Here is a 5,905-nt window from a genome sequence, read left to right on the forward strand (position 1 = left end):
GCCTGGAGGAGCACTCCTACTTTTCCAGGCTCCACAAAGTAAAGTAAAAAGCTTACCTTTCAGGGCCTGTTGATGTCTCAATCACCTTCTGACTTGCTTCAGTCTGGCGGGAAAGTGCCATCGTCTTCCCAGTTCAGGCCTGAGTTAAAATGCAATCGGGGCCCAATGATGTCATCGGACCCTGATCTGCATATTTAAAGAAGGACCCTGCCGGCTTGGGGGCAGCTTAGCCGCCCGTCCAAAATCCAGTGTAAAAATCGCGATTAGCAGGATCCGGGCAGCAATGGCAGTGACTGTAGGATCTTGCTAGAGCAATGAATTAAGATGGGCTGAATGGCCTTCTTCATCCCATGTTGTTATTCAAACATTGCTATAAGACCCTTTACAACCACCTAAGTAGGCTTCAGTGTATCATTTTGTGGAAAACTATAAGCTTTGCCGTACTAAGTTGACTTTCTAATACACTAAACCATAAAGCTGACCATATTAATGTAGAAATATTGAACCATTATAGAAGCAAAGCATGATGGAATAAGTTGACCATGTTAGCTAACCAGCTGAATTTAATGAGAAGCTTGAAGTGTACACTTTCCCAGCAAAGACACTTTCCCAGCAAAGACACATAGAAGGGCTATTGTCTTTGCTTATGAGATAACTGTCTAACTAACAGAAATTAATGACCACATAACCTTGAGACCAAGACAGTCTCTACTGATAAGGGAGCTGTGTTGCTAAAGCAACGTACCTTTCCCAGGTCCTGTGAGAGGCCACCAAGGGGGATGGGGGCCTGGGGGTTGGGTCCCTATTTTTGATTGACTAAAACACTTGAACCAATGAGATTGTACATGTACGCCTATATTCAATGATAGACAAACATTACTAAAGTAAGTGTATAAAAAGAAAGCTAAATCCTTTGTCTTTCGAAGTCGTAGCCTCAACCTTTGATTGAGGTGGACTTCCCTTGTATACAAGCTTTTTGGTAATAAATTCTTACTTGTCTGAAAATAAGTGTTTTGGAGTTAATGCATTGTGTATAATAGGTAATTAATTTCTTTTCGACAGTTTCTTGGAGGTCCCACCGAGATCGCTTGTGATCTCCGGTAAGTGCGGACACAGTTGTCTGTACAAGCCCAGACACACAGAGATTGAAAGGTGAATGCATTAACTGACGTGACTAATTCTTCTGTTTGCCTTTAGGAATTGGAAGGCGATCATAGGAAATGTGTTTCGTATAGACAAGGAAAGAAAAAAGGGGAAAAGTGTGATGTGTGACAGATTACTCAATATTGTCAGCTGCGGTGTTGTAGTAACGGGCTGAGAGAGAGCAATAATGGAGTAGATCTGTGAATACCGGTGATACTAGGAGTGAAGTTGAGGTTGCTGTATGGGATCGATAGACTGTCACCTCCTAGTGGAGAGGCGCCAGAAGAAAAGGTAACCAGTTACAGACTTGTTTTTTTTTTTAAATTTTTTGTGTGTAAAGTTATAATTTGGATAAGCGCAGACTAAATGTTGCGTAATTCGGAAAAGTGCGAAATTTGCAAGTCTGTAGTGGCGACAAACGCAGACTGGTGTGGATGTCGTGGATTCGGAAAAAGTGCGAAATTCTGGTTTACCTGAATTAAGTGTTTAGGTAGAAACACTGATAGTGCTCAAGTGTAAGAGCACTTTCTAAAAAAAAAATCTTGCGTAAGTCAGCTGATTCAACTAAGTGCAGACGTTTCTCTCACGCACCTAGTCTGAGCTGGTTAAGGTGGATGTAGAGAACACATGATGTCTTGTCCAATCAGCTGAATTATCAAGTATAGAATTGTGATAGTTAAGATAGGTCTTGATTGTTGTGTAATTACAGTGTGAAGGATTGTATAAACTATTGTATAAACTATAAGCCATGGGCACCAACACTAGCAAAATCCCTCCAAAGGGAACACCTGCTGCTTACATGTACAGAAACTTTGGAAAAGAATCAACTGATGAGTTGATAGTTCTGGTCCATTTGGACCAAACTAAGAAATATCCCTTTCCCAAAGACGGTACATTTAATATGGATAGAATTAAGTGACTAGAAAAATGTTTAAAAGACAGAGACCCGGAAAAGAAAGGGTCCTTTTGTTTTGGTGTACTGTCTCTTTAAAAAAGCCTGTCCTGATTGTGTGTTTTTTTTCGGTGTTGTGGGCCACGCCCCCTTCTTACTGCGTCTTACGTGTTTTCTTCTTTTATGTAATGTATCTGTTTTGTCTTGTGTTCAATTCTGATATTGCTGAATTAAAATTGGAGTTATTGAGGTTAAGTGACCTATTAAATTCTGGTTCTTATAAAATGTGGGCATGTTAAATTCCAGACATGGAATCTTCTAAAAATTGACATTTTGAATTTTTATTTTTGTGATTGGCTGTGGTTTAAAAAAAAGGTTTAAAAAATTAACGGAAAAAAAAAAGCTATCTGGTATCACAGTGATAGGAAAAGTCGGAAACCTGGAACAGCTCGAAGAGTTGGTTATAATCAAACCCACTAAAACTATGTGGAAAAAAAATAATTGGAAAGCTATAGTTGTGTATGACGAGCAAATTATAAAACTTACGAAGACTAACTATAAACTAAAATGTACGATGGGAGATGTTATTTCCCGGTATGAATTTTTTCTAAACAAAAGAATTTATGTGAAATTCACCAAGACAAAATGAGGTTTAATTGTAAAGAAAAGATAAAGTGCAGATTTAAAGAATTACAAGTTACATTTGCAGGATGATCTCTAGTTATAAATTAAACTGATCTTCGAAGCATTTTGTGCTATTGTGATTGATTAAACACTATGATTAAAAATAAATCTCAAAATAGTGTGCAAATATATAGTGTAAAAGCAATCCATAAATGTGAAAAAAAAATCAGTCAAACCTGTGTGAAGAGAAATTTTGATTGTGGAAACTTAATCTCAGAGGGAGTAGTATCAAATTACTCCTACCACAAGAGCAAGTTAATGTTAACCCCTTCCATCCCAAGAGCAGTTCAAACAGATAGAAATGACCCAGTCGGTTGAGAACTGTCTGAGGCTAACCATTACACAGATGAACATGAGGTAACAATTGGTATAGGTTAGAATTGGAAGTCCATTACTTGAGCTATGTACTGACACAGCGTACCAAACGCCTATCAGTTTTACCCCGCCACAGTATGATAACGAAGTTCGACAAGTTCGGGGCTATTCACGAATAGTAGATACAATACAAGATCTGACCAAAGAGGGGAGACCTTCCCTGACAAATTATATAACTCGCACTGAGAATGCTAAGAAAACTCAACAATTATATCAACACCTCCTAACTCAAGTGTTAAAACAAAGCAAGACATGGAATGGAGGTGGACAGTGTTTATTTCAGACAGGCTGCGCGCTCCAGAGAGAGAGAGAGGGACTAGGCAAATTCTCTCTCCTGTTTTATTTTCTGGATTTGTTTCGGGTAAAAGGATTATTCCTTTGGATAAATAAATAATAAATGATGATTTGACAAATTAACCCCTTGGGCTCTCAAGAAGAGCCGCAATGGATTTTCTGTGTTTCTTTTAAAACAGGTGACCTTGGTTTTTCGGACCACGTGAGTGTTGATGGTGCAGGATTACCAGGAGTAGTTCTTTGACATAAAATGGCTTTACAAAGTTACGGTGCAACCTTTGCTGGAGAGATTTGGTGCAGGAAACGATCCAGTGGTGTTAAAAATTTAAGACTTTAGCTGCAGACATCAGCAGATACCAAATGTCACAGCGTGGTGATATCAACCTGATTCTCTTCTTTTGAAAACATTTTGATTTGTTTTGTTTTAACCCATTTATTGTCTTCCGAGACAGAGTGCTCGAGGTGGGAAGATATGGGAGTTACATCCAAAAGTAATTACAAGTACTTCTGTCTCTACTATAAAACCACAAAGCCTGGACATAATATGTTTCTGAAATTGGAATTGATAAGAAAAATTTATATGAGTTGCTATTCAAGCACTCAAGAAAGGAAAGATTTACTTGTAATTTAAGGGGATAATCAAATTATATTTAAAATAAAAGAAGTCCAGTCTAAATGGTTCCTATTGAATGCTGTGTATCAAGGAAGAATTCTTTTCGAGAGGGAAGAAAAATTTTACATTGACAAGTCCTGTCAGTCCAACAATACTGCTCTCAAGTTGGGATAATTGTGAAATGATAGAAGGGACTCGGGCACAATATAGTGGGATATTTTGGGAAATGAAAAGCGATTCAAGAAGAAATTACGTAAAATAAATAAATTTTGGGATATTGGAGCTGACTGTAAATATTGTATCGGACAGTAACATTGATTTGACAATATTAGATCAAAAGGTCAGAGATTTAGGGCCTCGCATTAAAGATATATTTAAAAATAAATGAAAATACAGATAAGGAATTGTCTGAGGATCAAATACTGATCATACATTTGCACAGGATAGCTACAGTGCTAGAAACACATGCCCAAACCATTAATAAATTAATAAAAGAGGAATATAACGTATCTTAGCAGGCGGCTGCTAATGACATCTGCAGTATATATGGTAACTGGATTGTGGAACAGACACGAGAGAACCTAGCCCAGATACAGGCAGGGGAAGTACCCTTATGAATAACGAATCAACAAACTGAGGGTGAGCCTGACCTGTGGGCATGATGGAGGTGGTACCTCCAAGCGGCTGTTACCAAACAAGAACATCACCCCTTGCCAATTCAGGGCAATGGTGCGAGTGTACCCCACTCAAGTGGAGTGTAAACCTGACGGAGGAGGGCTCCTAGGGTTGGTACTAGTAATACTAGTGATGGCACCCGAAACCCAGGGACGAGAGGTGTAACAAGTACAGAATATTGGGGTAATGAAGGACGGAATGCACATATCCCATCACAATATGTTACCATATGCTGAAGAAAAAAAATTTTTTTTAAGGGAATTTGGCTGAAACAAAATTAAAGGGATGTGTTACTAGACATGCTGTCACTGTATGTCCACAGTGTTGGACACAGCCCAGAAGCACAGTGTGGGTTTAACAATACCGGTACGATGGAAGCCCTAGAGGCGGATCTAAAACCCACTCAAGTGACATATGCCGGAGGGGGCGAATATTGTGTTACAACTAATTTGAAAACGTTTAAATATGCCAATCTAACTTGTGATATTTTAAGTCCAGAATTCTACTCCATTCCTGAAGTCCTGGTTCGGATTGGACCCGAGGAACTGGTAGAGATACACCGGCATAACTTCACCACCTTACAAGTTTCTGAGGATGTCAAAAAAGGACTTAAAAGAATATCAGGACACATTTGGGTATCTGACACCCCTGTTGCCTAAATACTTGAAAGCATTGCGAATGGAGATATGCCTCTCCCAGAAGGTTTATTATAACCTACAACAGGACAATAAAAACATTAAGCATGACATTGACCAAATTAAAGTCACCACTTGGTGGGATGACCTCTGGAATTTGGGACTGAATATACAGATCCATCCTTGGATTAGATTAATGTCACATGTATTAGTCGTAGTGCAGTTTGTTGTAATGTCCTTCTTGATTTTCATTGCATGTAATAAATGTAAGCAGAGGATGAAGGGTTTGGCAAAGGTAGTAAAACAGAGCCTGGGTGAGAATGTCCCCATTGTCTCTGTGATTTCAACTAAGAAAACATCTTAATGGTACCGGGAGTAGCACCCGCTGGGGTAAGGTGCATGTAAAAGGGAAGACAATCATAGTTTGATAGGATTATCAGATGCTCTGCCTCTCTTCCACCCGGACTGGTGGCCAACACGAAGGGAACCTGGTTAAGATGAGGTACAGCATCTAAGAGGATATTGTAGGGATAAAATTTGGATTAAGGAATATAAAGGGGTGGGTCCCAATCTCGAGTTCAAAGGTCAGGCCTA

At 39.1% G+C, this 5,905-nt stretch overlaps 1 long non-coding RNA gene across 2 annotated transcripts; it reads left to right on the plus strand.

Moving 5' to 3' along the window:
- The first annotated feature begins 448 nt into the window (after window positions 1-448).
- On the plus strand, window positions 449-5,632 carry LOC137327090 (uncharacterized). Of its 2 annotated transcripts, XR_010964349.1 has the most exons (3): window positions 449-979; window positions 1,063-1,100; window positions 1,198-5,632. It is a non-coding gene; the product is annotated as an uncharacterized lncRNA (long non-coding RNA). The 2 variants fall into 2 exon arrangements; XR_010964350.1 differs by lacking the exon at window positions 1,063-1,100.
- The last annotated feature ends 273 nt before the right edge of the window (window positions 5,633-5,905 follow it).

This window comes from Heptranchias perlo, chromosome 11, assembly GCF_035084215.1.
Source record: "Heptranchias perlo isolate sHepPer1 chromosome 11, sHepPer1.hap1, whole genome shotgun sequence".
NCBI classification, from domain to species: Eukaryota; Metazoa; Chordata; class Chondrichthyes; order Hexanchiformes; family Hexanchidae; genus Heptranchias; species Heptranchias perlo.